The following is a 17,353-nucleotide window of genomic DNA, read 5'->3' as shown; positions in this document are numbered from 1 at the left end:
ACAAGGATAGGAGAATTTGCATATATAGATGCTGGAATACAGTATGAAATGAAGATATTAACCATTAACATAAATGGAATTAACTCACTCATAAAATGCTGTAGGTTATGCACATGGATTAGGCTGTACACTCCAGATCTTTTAGCAATGCAAGGAACCCAGTTGCCACACCAAGAGCTCAAAAAGTTGCAATGCCGGTGTCATGAGTTACTAATTTCTTCCACACATCTAACTGCTAAACATAAAAGGGTTGCATTATTAATGAGAAGAGAATGCAACCCTGTTGTGCATTTTAAAAACATTGTGTCACTCTGCCTGGGAGAAAAGTGGTGGGCATTATTGTATAGGCAATGAGCAGAGTTTTAACTTTAATTAATATATATCTCCATCCCCCATAGGCTTAAGACGTGCAGGGCACATTTTGTCTAATACTCAAGATAGAATAAAAGGGCAGCTAGTTTAAATGGGAAATGTTTTAATGCCTTATAGGAAAAATGGATATATCTGATCTGCATGGAAGGTACTTAGGATACTGCCCTGGCAATATTTGAAAATCCTTAGGCAACTGATATCATCTATACAGAGATGAGATTATATCTGCCAAAATAATCCTCAAATCACACATCATTCCTCAAGACACAAGGCATTCAGCCATATTGATAGAGTCTATACAGATGAAGAGCATCTAGATTTGCTTCTAATATATGAGCTAACTCCTTGCCAAAACTTGGACTATGATGCAGTTCTGTTTCACTGTCCCATCCCAAGTCTCCCTTTTAATAAAACCTGGGGGCTATACCTATACTATACCAAACACCTTGATTTCTCATCCCAGATGTTGGAAGCCAGCTAAGAATTAATTTAGGCACATGAGAGAGGAGAATAATAACCACACATTTTATGGGAGGCAGATAAGAGCTTTTTGTATAAGAAACTAAGGGTATGGGTGAATGGTCTTTGGAAACAGTAGAATAGTGAGCTTAATGCGAGATATAGGAGCCTAAAATCCAATAATTTAAAACAAAGTCCACAGATGTTGCATGCCCAGCTTTTAAACATAAAACAGGAAATCCATTATATCCTTAATAGGAAAACTGAAACAGCTCTTGACAATCCCAGATTATACTACAATGAGATTTCCCCTTACCTCTCTTCTAGGCTAGGCGAGAAAAGTAAATTTAGGTCCTGGAGGTCAATTCCTGATCTCTGCTGAGACACTACAAATCCATACTTATGAATATCCTGAGTTCTCATGCTGGAGGTTTTCAGACAGTTTTACCAAAATATTTTTCAGGCATTTCAATCTCTCTTTTAAATGTGGATATTAAGATTTTTATAGCTATATGGTCAATACGAGTAGCTTTTCTACTTACCCAGTCAATCCATTTACATCAGATGTGCTTTGGCAAAGGTGGATTCCCCAGGCAAAACATGTTAAGCTTGGCTTGGTGGGTAAAACAGGGAAAATCCAGAATGTCTCTTTGGGATTTTTCTTGGTAGATGCCTTAAAAGCTTTTGACGCTGTTAGATGGCTCTATCAACATTAAATGCTGGATGTATTTGCTTTCCCTATTTTATTTGTCAACTTAATTCAGGCAGCCTATGAAAGCTCTTCTATGAAAGTAAAAATGTCATCCTATTTATCCAAATTTCTCCTAGTTAGGGGATAGAAGTGCAGATGTCTCAACCAGCACCCTCTTCGAGTACCAAAAATTAGCACTCCCCATCTCTTCAAGTGAAACACCACAAAAAGGGATTTCTGCAAAACTGCAGAAGCTACCCAAACCATCCACTTTTCTCCCCCAGGTCTTCAAATGAAGAGGAAAAAAAAACAATTCTGCTCTTTCTTCTGACACACCAACCAGGTTCCAAAAAAAACAAAAAAAAACAAAACAAACACATGGAGTGTTATAGTGCTCCAATCTGACGGCAAATGCAATACCAGCTTTTAAAAGCCACTATGCATTAAGGAGTGGTCAGGCTCAGCTGATTGTGCCTCCCAACACTTTGTGACAGAGGAATTGCCCTCTTTCACTCTAGCTATGCTACCACTAGGGGAGTAAGACAAGGCTGTCCTTTAGCTGCACTTCTTTTTATATTAGAAATATAACCTTCATCAATCCACCTTACTGAAGTTCAAGTATAAGAAGGTGAGACACTCGATGTGCATCAGTGTAGTAGGGTCACTTTGTTTGCAGATGATCTGTTAGTGTTGTTAAATGACCTACAGTATTCCCTCTCAATGATCTGCCACATCCTAATGGATTGGCATCACATTTCAGGTTATAAAGGTAATCCTACAAAATCTCCTTATTTGTACTGAATACCCCATTGACCCCCATTACAACTGAATAATTACAACTTCACTGTCAAGCCACCCAGTTTTACATATCTAGCTCTTTTTTTGGCTCTCATTCATCCAGATATGAGAAATGTAAACATCCAAAAGATCCAATCATTAATGGATAGTACTTTGAATGAATGGGACAATTGGTCTAACACCACTGAAATTAAATTGCTAGTAATCAAAATGTCATTTTATCTTAACTTTCCTATACTTTTAGGGACTCTCAATGTACATCACAGCAGCAATGTTGAAGAAATGTTCAGCATCTTTAACTCCCCTTTTTGTGTGATAGAAGCAGAGATATCTCATGAATGCACAGCATGAATGTATTATGCCCTCGGCAACATTGCAATTAAATAACAATGTACATCATTTTGTTCCCAATGGCTCTATCATGCCACTGTGTACATGTTAGGTCTAATAAAGGTGGATTAGATGCTGCTGTATAATCCCCATGACACATACTGGAGGAATATGTTTTGTTTGCTGCTGGTGTTCCAGTATCATGTGTGTCACTGACGATGGATACTGAGGCATTCACTGGAAGTTAAGCTGACACTGCACTGATGGAGAGTCTTAGGGGTACTTCCTGGAATATCTGTCAGTGTTGAATCATATTGCTTATCATGCAGCATGCTGTGAATATCTGCTGGGTTGTAAAAGGTGCATAATGCAATGCCCAATAAGTGTCCAAGTTGAACCCCATACAAAGATGCCATCATTCAGTGTTCCAGAGGGTATCCTGATTCATCTGCAATGTATTAAAGAAATGGGGAAAGACTGTGTAGTTTAGTGCTGAGTGTATATCAAATATGTGGCCATAGGTATATGGGTGCACATCCTTTGTCTGTACTTAACTATTATGTGACCCTATGGTTTGTATTTATGCAGAAAGCAGTGATACAAATGTCTGGTATGCCAATTACTCTCCTTTTCCCTTGCTAAAAAATGGAATGCCCTTCCCTCCACACTGAGGACCTGTGACAACCTACACTCCTTCAAAACTAAACTCCTCTCCTACTTGCATACTCACCGAAAATGTAACTGCATGCTTCACTCTATACCTGCCAAACTCCCCTCTTCGTTCTCACCTGGCTAACCTTCATACCTTCCATATTTGTCTTACATTGCTAATGTAACTAACAATTTCTCCCATCCCTATGCAATTTGCCTATCATCTTCCTGCACTGTTTCTATAACCATCCAATGTTTAATTTGTATGTAACTCAATTTATCTTTTTGTAATTGCGTGATTATTATGTCATGTAACATTGTATTATGGAGCTTTTCTCCCCGGGCCTCCACTGAAAATGGGCTTTTAGCCCAGTGGACCTCCCCGGTCACCAAACTGGAATAAATAAATAAATAAATAATGGGAATTGTGAAGTTGCTGTGTGGGCATATGAGTAGTTAGCCCTTGTGTGTCACAGGCTGTCTAGCAGTTGCTAGAGTGCTATCACTTCTTATTGATGTAATTAATGCTGTTATGGACCTTGGATGGGGCTTTTATTGCAACGTGAGTGCAATTTATGACTCCCAACATTTTGGGGATGTAAGCTATATCATAAAAGCCATGCATGGCGGTGTGTCTCTCCTTAATGTATTGGAAAACCAGAAGTATTTACACAGACATACAGGCAGTGGCCTGAGAAATATCATGTGTTATCTATAGGGTGACACCTGTGGAACATTCAGTGCACCCCGACTGTATTTCACAAAGGTCCCCATTGCCAGTATGGCAAGTGCCACACATACATAGGTATCAATGGGTATCACAAAATCAAGCAATCCTCTAGTCAATCATCACCTGTGTAATGCTCCAACAATGTGTTGTTTGTCAGAAACATGTAGGTCTGTCATTTGGTGTAAGGTTATCCCCTTAAAGTTATGTTTTCTCCTGTATGAGTGACCAAGGACACTACTATTTGAGCTAAGCAAATGCAACATTGCATATCTTACTGCTGCTCTCAACACTTTATTTGCAATGCCTTCATATTTTGGTATGCTCAAGAAGCAGGCGTCTGTGCAATTTCATGCCTGACAACTATCATTTGAGTCTTGCTTTTCCTTTTCCCCATTTGCATGTCATTATGCACTGATTAGATTGTGCTCCTTCATTTGCATGTCATTATACTGTAATGTACATACCACATTTTTGCAGCTTTTGGCCCATTACCTTATTGTGATGCAAAGTTCTATGAGTCACTACCTAGTTATTCATCCTTATTTTTGACAAAAGAATCAGCTGCAGACTTCTGTAAATGTCTATGAATTCTTGAAATGGTGCACCTTTGGAATATTCTTCTGAAATAGAAACTGTTTCCGAGTCTATTTCGGTAATCTACAAACACACATGTATTCATGCATTTACCTACAGAGCAGCCCGAATGTCTTAAATGTTTAACATTTACTCAGTGGTCTTTTTTAAATGCGCAAGCATAGTATAACATTATCTGTATTCACAGTTCACATATTGTGAGTCAAATATATTTGTAATCCATGGCACATACCATTACTGCATATGCTCAAGCTACTCTCTCTCTGTCATCATCAGCTAGTTAAGGGCAAAGACTTTAATAATATCTCACAGGTCTCTAAACATAACATGAAGCTTGGCAGTGAGCTATAAGAAGATAATGAATGGAATACCTGTCCTTTTGGCACATAATAGTGCCAAACATTAAAACTTTTACATGTCAATACATGCAAATGATCCATAGTATACATGGTTTTACTGTCATGCTGCACAGGCCAAAATTAGCTACTACTCTAGGGATTTCAGGTTTAAAAAAATGATGTGAGACATGCCATGTGCCAATCAACAGTACTATATAAATGCATTAAATGGAGTGCAAGTTTTGCTGTAGCTTTTGCTTATTTAATGCAAATGATAATGCCAACCTGTGATATCCCATCCACATTAATTTATTTATTTGCTGTTGTTTAACCAGGATAGTCCATTGGGCCCAAAGAACCCGTTTTCAATGGAGTCCTGGGGAGAAAAGCTCCACATACAGATTATACAAAGATTATGTTACACAATACATAAAATACAAAGATTAATTTCAATACATAGATTATATAGAGAAAAACATAAGTATCAAACAAAACAAGTAATAGAGGCAAAATATAAAAAGAAATAGTATTGTGTTTTTTTTTTTTTTTTTTTTTTTTTTAATTACTTGGTACAAGTGAGGAGATGAATGGTGGAAGCAAGCATGAATTTGCTAGCTGGGAATGGAAAAAGAAAGAGGAGTAGTGGTGGAAGTAGGGTAGGTTATGAAGGATGTGAGCAGGAGCATTCCTATGAGGATGGTAAATGAGAGTGTAGTAATTTTTTAAAGTGTGGGAGGCTAGCAATTGTACGGATGGCTGGGGGAAGGGAGTTCCATTGGCGTGCTAGTGAGAAGGACAGGAGGTGTTGTCCTGGAGAGTGTATGGGTCTATAGACCTCTATGAGGTTTTAATTGTTAGATCTTAGAAGTCTTTGTGTTTGATCCATTTTAAAGGTAGCTGAAAGAGAGGGGCAGAGTGCTGGCTGGAAGATGAGTTTATGTGCATAGGTGAGTTGAGTGTAGGAGAGGTAGTGGGGTAGCTCTAGCCAGTTGAGTTTTTGGAGAGGTTCACAGTGATGGGTAGATGATTTGCTGCTGGTTGCAAATCTGGCTATTTTATTGTAGCAAGATGATAGTTTGGATTTCAGAGAAGATTGTAGGTTTGTTAGAAGAGGGGCGCCATAGAGAAGGGAGGGAAGGAGAAATGTGATAGCGAGGGTAATTTTGGTAGTAGAGGTGAGGAACCGATTGTGGCGGTAGAGCATGACTAGTTTTTGATGGGGGTTTTTTTATATTTAGGAGTAGATGGGAGTTGAATTTCAGCTTGTCATCAATTTGAATCCCGAGTAGTTTGGCTTCAGATACCAGCTCGAGACATGTATTGTTCTGACTGGTGATGGAGAATACATTTCTGTCAAAGTTATTAGTTTTGGAGGGGGAGAATATCATAAGCTTGGTTTTAGCAGCATTGAGTGCAAGGTGGTTCTCTTTCATCCATTGTTCTGTGGTGGAGAAGGCAGCTTGAATTAGTTTTAAGAGAGTTGGGATGGATGGGGCAGCACAGATGATAGTGAAGTCATCAGCATATTGAATAATATTTGCAAGGGGGATAGAGCGGAAAACATCATTAATGAAAATATTGAAGAGGAGGGGGCCCAGAATAGAGCCTTGTGGGACACCTGTGGGTGTGTCAAGGAAGGCGGAGGTGGCTTTTTTCCACTTGACAGCTTGTTGCAGATTGGAGAGATAGCTAGTAAACCAACAGAGGGAAGAGGGAGAAAGGCTAAGGTTAGAAGGTTTCGTAAGAAGGAGGTTATGAGAGATAGTATCAAAAGCTTTAGAGAGATCGAGGAGGATGGTAGATACAATGAGGCCAGAGTCCTTAGCTTTGTTCACAGTTTCAAGGAAGGATAGGAGGGCAGTCATAGTACTATGATGGGGTCTGAATCCATGCTGTGTAGGAGTTAGTAGATTGTTATCCAGAAGATGTGGAAGGAGTTGAAGATGGATACATTTCTCCAGGAGTTTTGAAATGGGAGAAAGGATGGCGATAGGACGGAAGTTGGAAATATTAGTATTGGTTCCACCTTTGTGCAGGGGAATGATGTAGGCTTTTTTCCAGATTAGAGGAACAACATTTTCTTGGATTGAGCGGTTAATTAGGATACTCACAGGAAGGGCAATGGCTTCAGCAGCTATACTATGGTAGTATGAGGAAATGTTATCAGGGGCATTGGTGCATGGTTTTAGTTTCTGCAGAAGTTTTGTATGGTGGATGTAGGAATAGGTTTGATGAGAAAAGGTGGAGTTGTGGAATGAGTGGGGGAAGGTGGGGGAGGAGAAGTATGAGGTGATGTGGGAGAAGTTAGAGATGAAAGAGCTTGAGGAGGAGTGGGAGAAGTTGTAGGGGAAGATACCTGAGAGGAAATGCAAGTTGGAGGAGTATTGTTGTTTGAAAAAGAGCTGGTGAGTTTGTAAATAGAGTCTATGAAGAAAGAGTTAAACTGGGTTGCAAGATCAGTATCATCAGTATTTGGGCAAGGGATTGGGTTTCCTGTGTTCCCGGGTTTTAAAAGGGTAGTTATGCCTTTCCAGAACTTCTCAGGGTTGGTTTTGAGATTGCTTTGAAGTCGGGTGAAGTAGTTACAATGGTCTGCAGAGATAAGTTTTTCAACTGAGTTATGATGGGTTTTGTATTCGTTTAGGGAAGAAGTAGTTTTGTTCTTTTGATATTGTGTCCAGGCTTTGTCTCTAAGTCGCATGGTGGTTAGGGTGTTTATACTTAACCAGGGTGTGGATTGCCTTTTTATTCTTTTGGTTTTTAATGGGGCATGAGTATCTAGAAGGTTGAGGAAGGTGGTATTAAAGTGAGTGATAGCATTTTCAAGGGGAAGAGTCTTTAAGGGGTACCAGTTCAGTGAATTTAGTGCAGCTGAGAAAGCTTCAGGGTTGAATCTCCTATGGCATCGGGTAGTGATGTAATTATGGGTGACTTGTAAGGGAGAAGGGAGACGTCTTGCGTAAATGGGGAGGTGGTCGCTGAGGGAGTCAGGTATTGTTCCATTATCTGGGTAGTAGTGGGGGTGGGAGACTAGAATCCAGTCTAGGATGTTGCCACTGGAGAAGTCTTTGCTTGGTCTAGTTATGGTATTGATGAGTTGGGAGTAGTAGTATAGGTTGATGTTAAGGGAGTGTGAGGGGATTGAATGGAGGACCAGTTAATATTGGTATCTCCCATGATTATGGTTTCATTGTTGATGTTGGCTGAAAGCCAAGAGAGGATTTCTTCTAGTATTGGGATATTGTCTCCTGGGGGAGTGTACAGTGAGGCAATGCAGATATATTTATGTTTGTTTAGCTGGAGGTGAGCCAGTATTAGTTCTGCATTTTGGAACTGGGGAATAACTTTATCATAGGGTGTTAAGTTTAGGGAGGATGAGTACAGTAGAGCTACTCCACCATTTTTTTTTATGGGTTCTGTCTGATCTGATGATTGAGTAGTAAGGTGGCATTATCTCTGAATCTTTCATGTGTGGCTTTAGCCAGGTTTCAGAATTAGCTAAGATGTCTGGTTTGTTGTGGGATAGCCAGGCATGCAGATTTGGAATTATGTTAGCTATGCTTTGTGCATTAAGAGATGCAAATAGGATGGATTTAGGTATTGAGGAGGGGTGGTTTGGGCCTGGGTTGCGGTGTATATCGCCAGATAGCAGTATGGAAGTTAGGAGTTGTGTTAAGTAGCAGAGGTATTTGGATTGTTTAGGTTGGGAGGTGTGGGTTAGTGGATTAGTATAGGATATGGGAAGGTGATTATATCTAGAGTTGTTATGAGAGGGGATTGGTTTGTAGTGAAACCATAGGATATGGTTAGTGGGGTATAGTTCATGAGAGATAGAGTTGGTATAATAGGTATGAGTTGTATGGAGGGAGTAGGTTGTGTGTAGGAGTAGGGTGTGGTTGAAGAGATAAGGTTGGGTAAGATGGTAGATGAAGGTAAGGTTTAGGAGAAGTATTAGTAGGATTGAAAGGGATGAATATTTTATGGACATATTTGGGTTTTAATAAGCCAGTAGGAGATTGGTAAGGGGGTGTGGTAATGGAGATGTGGGTGTGATAGGAAAGGGGGGTGAAAGGAGGAGAAAGGGGTGTAGTTTGGTAGGAGTGGAGGAAGTAGGTGTGTCTATGTGGGTATAAGTGTAGATGTAGTGGGGGTGGGTGGGAATTGGGGGTAGGGTAGGGGAGCAGAGTAAGTCCGCAGGGCGAACGGAGCGGGGAAGAACAAGAGAAGAGAGATCAACAGCAAAAATGTATCAGCAACTGCTGTTGTTAAGTAATGGTAAGGTATAGAATCAGATAGGGACAGGCACTTTGTGTGGGTGAAAGAGCTGTTCGAGGTGGATAAATTAGTGCTGTTCAGAGGGAGAAAAATGCCAGTTTGCAGTAAAGAAAACAAGAATTACAGGCTTTTAAGTAAGCTTGTAGGTTTAAAGAGGGGAAGCCAGGTAACCTTGGATAACCACCCGTAGTTGGGTAGAAGATGCTGCCACCTTGTGGTGAGAAGGGAGAAAGCAGGTAACCAGTTGAGCAAGTCACATACCACTTCACAGGGAGAGTATGTGGAACTAAGGTGTCTGGGGGAAAAGGGGTCCACTAGAGGTACACGGTAGGCTGCTGAGTCACCTCCAAGGGAGACCAGATTAAGGTAATTGGATTACTAAGTAGGTAGTACAGGCAAAAGAACAATTGGTTGAATGCTACCTACATTCAAGCAGAATCTTTTAAGGGCAGTCCTCAGGAGCTCTATAGTTCAGTGAAGTAGGCAGTTCCTTCTTGTTGTCTAATGTATCCAATTTATAGGGAAACTTTTACACAAAGAATGTTACTTCACATATTAGGTTGACACCCATTAGTTTCACAGTATAGTCACAAAGATAATTTGCATGTCAGCAGCCACAATTCTCTTCAATAATTGAGATGGCACTCAGAAGAGGATCCAAAAATGAATGAGAGCTTTAACACTAAATAACTAAAACTGTCAAAAAAGACTAAGAATTTGCAAAGCAGATTTTAGCAGCAGGGAAGCTGCTCTAGTGAGGATCTGTTAGGTTTTAGCACTGCTCAATCGTCCTGTTGACTCCTTATTGTCCATCTTCATTGTGTAAATAATGTGTCTCAAGGTAAACATCAACAATGTATCAGCAACTTGATGGCTGTACAACACATATTTTCTGGTGAGATTCATAGAAGAGATATGTACTATTATTGTTTCATTGATAAGCCAATCAATAAAGGCATAATCCCCTAAAAAATGTTTTATAGTATTTGAACAAAGTCTCACCTTATAGTAGTTCATTCCTTATAATGCCATACAGAATGAGCTATCCCTGGTAATTTAGTGCAATGACAAAGATCCTATTCCAGTGGAACACAATGTTAAATTCTTCATTTTGGACTTTAGTGAAAAAGCAAGGTGATCTCACTTTGACACCTATCAATTAACATCAGCATCCGTGTGTGAGGATCCCGTATTACAGACAGAATATAACAGATACTGCTGCCTACCACCAAAATGAAATGGCACACTAAAAATACACACGTGTGTGTGTGTGTGTGTGTGTGTGTGTGTGTGTGTGTGTGTGTGTGTGTGTGTGTGTGTGTGTGTGTGTGTGTGTGTGCGTTTGTATATATATATATATATATATATATATATATATATATATATATATATATAGGTCTACCTGATAATGCCGAAACTACAAAATGCGAACAATGAGAATACCGATACCGGAAGATTGACAATGGAGATGATCGACAGTTGAAACCCCAACGCTGAGAACACCGACATATACACCGACCATTGCCTTATTAGGAAGGAGGGAAGTTTCTTTGCTTACCAGTGGGAGTGGGAAGCACTGAGCAGCCTTTTTGTCCGAATTGGTGAAGTTTCAGCCAGAAACTAGTAGTCCATTGGTCGTTTTGGGCCAATTCCTAGCTCCCTTCAGCCCCGTGCTATAAAACACGCTAAACTGTACTGCTGATCTAACCAGCATATCCTATAACTGAAAAGTTCATCTCTACTTGATTCCCAAGTAGACTATTCTCTATCTGTAAAGCCTAGCACTTACTCCTACAGTACTTGCACCTTGATAAAGCACTCTTATTATAGATAGTACCCCACCAGCCCAAAACCCACTTCCCCCGGAGTCCTTTGAAAGTTCTTTATCTACTACTTCTAGTATGTCGAGGGATCAGTTGCTAGTGTCCTCTCCAGCTCAACTGGTGAACCTGGGAATATTGAGGCAATGTTACAATTGCCTCATGTACACAGACAATCCTCTCCTTCTCCCACAAAACACAAATACATGCGAGAGATGCAACTATATGGCCAAACTGGAGGCTGAGCTCTCTCAACATAGGACTGGCAAGACCAGACAGGAGGAGAAGGCAACCACACACAATACATACCCAGTCACACATGGTACCATCACAACTTCAAATCATACACATACTCACACAAAGACATACTCGGAGGCTCTGGTCAAAAATTTACCAAAACAGCAGAGGCCACCAAAGCAGACACCCAAACAACTACCACCTCACGACCCAACACATGCAACACATAGACCACACAGTCAGAGTGTCAAACAGTCACAGCCCTTAAGGCCAAACAAAATGCCAGACACACTTGTCATTGGTGATTCCATAGTCAGGCACACTGACGTCCGGGTGAGCAGACTGAGTAAGGAGAAGGTCACAGTAAGCTGCCTGTCGGGCGCTAGAATCCGCCACATAACGCAAGCACTCAGATCTCTCAACAGCAGGTACAAGTACGACTCAGTCATTGTCCACGCTGGTGTCAACGACCTGAGACGTACCTCCTTGGACTACATGAAAAGGGACGTCGAGGAGCTCTCTGATTATGTTGCCCAGGCAGGTATGACCCTGACCTTGAGCAGTATCCTACCTTCACCTAGAATGATGCCACAATACAGTGATAAGATGATCAGCTTTAATAATTGGCTTAAATTCTGGTGTCATTCAAAGGGGATCCAATGTCTGTCTGCCTGGGATGACATGCTGGACAAGCCACGCTGCTTCGCAAGGGACGGCTTGCACCTGTCACCCTGGGCTTCCGGATATTGGCAAAGGCTCTTGCCACCCCCATAGTGCCTTTTTAGGCAAGGCTCAAATTCTAAACCTACCACCCTAGAACACCAAAAAGGAAAAAACTAAGGGTAATGCTGCTCAATGCCAGAAGTCTCAATCTCAAGATGCACGCACTCGAGGCCCTTCTCAATATGGAGAACATCGATGTCTGTGCTGTGACAGAAACCTGGTTCAAGGCTCCTGAGAGCACCCCAGCACTAACAGGTTTCACCTCATATCATACGTTCCGCCCCAAAATCCGGACAACACCAAGAAAGGAGGGGTGTCCATATTCATAAAGGACACCCACACCTCAAGGTTGGTGGCAACGCACGATGCATCGGAGACCATCCAGGTGCAATTAACCATAGGCAAGACTGCTCTGCAATTTGTAGCATGTTACAGGCCACCCTCTCAAACTCAGGAACCTCACATGGCCTTCCTGAAAACATTGGAGGATAAATGTATCTCCAAACACCATCATACTAGGTGACTTCAACTACCCTAATATAGACTGGGAACACTACTCAAGCCCGAACACTCTAACCCAAAGATTCCTGGAGTTCATAAACTCAAATGCCATGGAACAACTAGTCACCATCCCCACAAGAGGTGAAAACATACTTGATCTCATCATCACGAACATGGGATCAAAATGTTCAACACCGAAGTATACCCTCACTGGTGAGATCAGATCATAAACTAATCTCGCTGGAAGTCCTCATCCCGCCCCACCTGAAACAAAAAGACCACAGTGAAAAACTTCTCAAAAGCCGATTTCACACTTCTAAAAACTAGTGTGGTCTCCTTTAAGGCCCCTGAGCCAGTGGTAAACATTACTCAAACCGCTGAATCACTTACAAATGCCTTCTACCAGCACCTACAGGACTGCATGGATCAGGCAATCCCAAACAAAACTAAGACTCTCTGTACCAAAGGCAAGCGTCCAGTCTGGTGGACCCCAGCCATAAACAAGCTCTACAACAAAAGGAGGAAGCTACTACAAGATAGAGCAAAATCCTTGAAAGGTAAGACACCTTTGATCATTATAAGTAAAAACTAAGAGCTCTCATAAAATCATCCAAGGCAAATTTTGAGAGAAAAATCGCCAAGGACTCTAAAGACAATCATAAGGCCTTCTTTAGCTATGTTAGAAACCTAGGAGGAAACTCCCAGATATGCTCAGAATTAGTTCAAAATGATGTGAAAATTACTGAACCTACACACATTGCTAACATACTGGCTGACAGGTTCAGTGCAAACTTCTCCCCCTCCCCAAAAGGAGAGATATCTATTCCAGAGGATTGTAGCCCCCAAACATCTCCAACGCCCAGGTGAGAACTGCCCTCACTAAGGCAAAAAACACAGCATCCATGGGACCAGATGGTGTCCCCGGCTGTGTGCTTCATGAACTCAACGAGGAATTAAACCCACAGTTAGGACAGCTGTTTAATCTTAGCCTCACCTCAGGATACGCACTCCAAGGAGTGGCGCACGGCGACTGTGGTCCCACTTCATAAGGGCGGTGCCTCCACAGACCCTGGAAATTACCGCCCCATTAGCTTGACAAGCCTTATCTGCAAAGCCATGGAGAGGATCATAATGGAACTCATAAATAAAGACATAGGGAACTTGCAGACTTTGGATCCAACCCAGTTTGGCTTTGTCAAAGGCAGATCCTGCCTCTTAAACTTGGTTGACTTTTTCGAGACAGTCACCAAGGCCATTGATGAGGGAAAGGCAGTCCATACAGCCTACCTCGACCTGGCAAAGGCCTTCGACACAATACCCCACTCAGGTATCATCGAAAAACTCATCAGCTTGAATGTAAACCCATACATCACAAGATGGGTTGCAAACTGGCTAAGCGACAGAACCCACAGGGTCAGAGTTGCTGGAGCCATGTCAGACTCAAAGCCTGTCACAAGTGGTGTCCCACAGGGCTCAGTCCTGGGTCCACTCTTGTTCGGCATCTACTTTTCTGAAGTACAAGCAAACACAGGAGGGTTATGGCTGACAAAGTTTGCAGATGACTGCAAACTGGGCGCCATAGTCGAAAACACATCTGACACAGATATCCTCCAGAAGGGCCTCACAGAAACTGGTGCCAGAGCCATGGCCTGAAGTTAAACGCCAAAAAATGCATAGTCATACCCTTCGGGAAAAACAAGGTTACCCCTAGCTACCATATAGGTGACAATCCACTGAGCACAGAAAAAGTCATCAGGGATCTGGGGACCCAAGTTGACAGTAGTCTTTCGTTTGACACTCATGTTGCTAAAGTAGTTAGGAAAACCTTCTATATCGCCCACCTGATCATGAAGGGATTCACATCTAGATCAAGGGAGGTCATCGTCCCCCTGTACTCATCACTCATTAGACCTATGATTGAGTACAATGCCCCATTCGGAATGTATCTGACCAGACACCTGATGCAGCTTGAAAGGCCCCAAAAGTTCCTCACCAAAAGGATAAAGGGTCTCAAAAATGTCTTATGCTGCCCGACTGAAAGAACTCCAGCTTTATTCAGTCTCATACCGCTTGCTCAGAGGTGACCTGTGCCTGACATATAAGGCCATGTCAAACCCAGATTTGATGAATATGCTTCACCTCAAAAAATCTAGATCCCTCAGAACCACAAGGGCGGGAGACTTAAACCTTGACACGGTTATAAATAGAACATGCTGGAGGGACAGATTCATCACCCAGAGACTCCCTATGCTGTGGAACAAAATCCCGGTACATGTGAGGCAGAGCACCTCGCTGGCCTTGTTCAAGAGGAATCTTGACCAATGGATGGGAGATCGCAGATATACCCCAGGGATTACTTCAGTGTCACTGCTTGACAGAGGCACAGAAAAATGATAGGCATAGTTTTTATTCAAACTCAAGGGGTGGCAAAAGCCACATAACTATGGGCTAGGCTTATAAATGCCCTTGGGCAGATAGCCTAGTATGAACCTATGAACCTATGAACCTATGAACCTATATTAAGGTAAGTGTGAGGTTAGGGTTAGGGGCAGATTAAGTGAGTTAGGGTTAGTGCGCGGGTCAGATGAGTGTGCAGTAGTGACAGACTGTAGGGTTAGGGGCGGGTTAATTGAGTTAGGGTTAGGGCACGGGTTAGGTGAGTGTGCGATAGTGGCTGACCTTAGGGTTAGGGTTTGGGTTAAGGTTAGTGCATAGATAGTTGTGTATGTAAGGTTTAGTGTAGGTTTGTAAGGTTTTTGGTGTGCTTGTGTTGTGCGTGTGCTTTTTGGACAGGGGATTTTTTTTTTGTTTGTTGATTGTTGGGATTGTGGTTTGTCGGGCAGGTGAAGTTTCGTGTTTTTGAAATTTCGGTTTTGTGGTGTTGGTGATTTTGTTGTCGGTGTTTTCGCATGTCGGTGTTATCAGGTAGACCCATATATATATATATATATATATATATATATATATATATATATATATATATATACACACACACACACACACACACACACACACACACACACACACACACACACACACGCACACACACACACACACACAAACTTCTTTCATGTTCTACTTGGAAGCCATCACCTATTAGCCAAACATCATATTTCCTTCAACCATGGCATGCTCTGAGTACAAGGAATCACTTTATAACAACATTGTACTGCAAAAGCCACCCTACTCTATATTCAGCCACACCAAATGATAAGTATCTGGTAAATTCCCTTACCCATTGTCATTAGCAGTTGGTCATTTAATCCATGTTACAAAAATACAAACTCTACCCCATGTGTCAATCAGAACTTTTTTTTTATATGAGCTTTTTAAATCAGAAAGAACCAAGATTAAGCTTCAGCAGTGTGATAAGTCTGTTTGTATAGCTTCAAAACCCACTAGACTGTTGCAATTGAAATATCACAACTCAAATAATTAAAAAAGTACAGAATTTCTGTTGTACACGGGAATCCAGAAATTGGGAGCTTTGGCACTTGCCTATGCAAGCGAGTGGCAACAGGAAAGTGTGTCATGAGCTAATGGTACACAAGCTCATGTAGTAGACTCATCTTTGGTCAAGGAATCTAGTGAAAAATGTAAGCTGATATCATGCAGATTGAGTAGTTTCTGTTTCCTTAGGCAGAGATATGTTAACTCCTTAAATACATACTACAGTGGCACCATAAACATCATCATAAAGTCACTAATTCAAATATTTTACCCAATGTTGCAGTAAATGCTGGCATAAATACTCCCCCGGATTTACTAATCTTCCATACAGGCTAATCTAGTCCTGCACGGAAGCGACAGTTAAAGAGGAGGACGGCAGCGTGCCATGCATATTAATGAAGATGTGCTGCCTGAACTCCTAATGCTACACGTAGCGTGGACGAGTGCAGGGAGTGTGCCTGAGAGCAGAGCCCTCAGAATAAACACTCCCCTGCAAAGTAGAACAGAATAATGCATAAATAAATGAGCAAGAACGCTCATAGGTGTCCGCATATCCCCACCAACAGTCCCCATGTGTACAACAGCAACAGTACAGAAAAATAAAATGAAGAAACCCTTATATATTTTTTTAAAACCCTGAGTACAGCTAACCATAGGTGCATGGTTTGCCCAACGCTCAGCTATTTTTAAAGCAGCTGAAAAGGCTGAAGAGGATAACAAGGAATATATATGCAAATGAAGCAGCACAGTAATAGTGTAGTGGTTAGAGCATCCATCTAACGAACAGGCATTTCCGGTTCAAGTCCCACTGCAGAACATATAATTTTCCATGTGAAATCTGTAAATGAGCCTACATCTTTTCACTGTATAACCTACATAATAACATTTAAATGTGAACTGGAGTACTGCATGAAATGCACATATGAAGTGTCAGTGTCATAATAAATAAGGCACTAGTAAGCAAGTTTAAGCACAAAAAAGCAGTAATAAGCATATATAAGCACTAGTAAGCATGTTCAAGTGTGTTTGCATAGGGGTAAGCATTGCCTACACAGATTAAGCAAAGAAGAAACTGAGTGTAAGAAACCGTAACTGGAGGTTAGCAGTGCTTACCATCGTGCAAACCCACTCACAATTGCTTTAAAGTGTCCTAATCACTCTGTACCCAATGGTGTGTTTACTGCCCAACAACAAAATAAACAGCCTCTGCAAGGTTCAAACACAGGACCTTCTACACTACAGTCACAGTAGTTAATTACTAAGCCATCATAGCAATGAATACAAGTGAGGTCTCAACAAACAAATCCTCACCATAGGAAAATCAAACTGAACATGTGAAATGTAACTATATACAGTGTGATGTTGTATAACCTGCCACAGAACA

The sequence above is a fragment of the Protopterus annectens genome, chromosome 17.part0 (assembly GCF_019279795.1).
Source record: "Protopterus annectens isolate FY-2018-M chromosome 17.part0, PAN1.0, whole genome shotgun sequence".
Classification (NCBI taxonomy): Eukaryota; Metazoa; Chordata; order Ceratodontiformes; family Protopteridae; genus Protopterus; species Protopterus annectens.
This window is presented reverse-complemented; position numbering follows the sequence as displayed.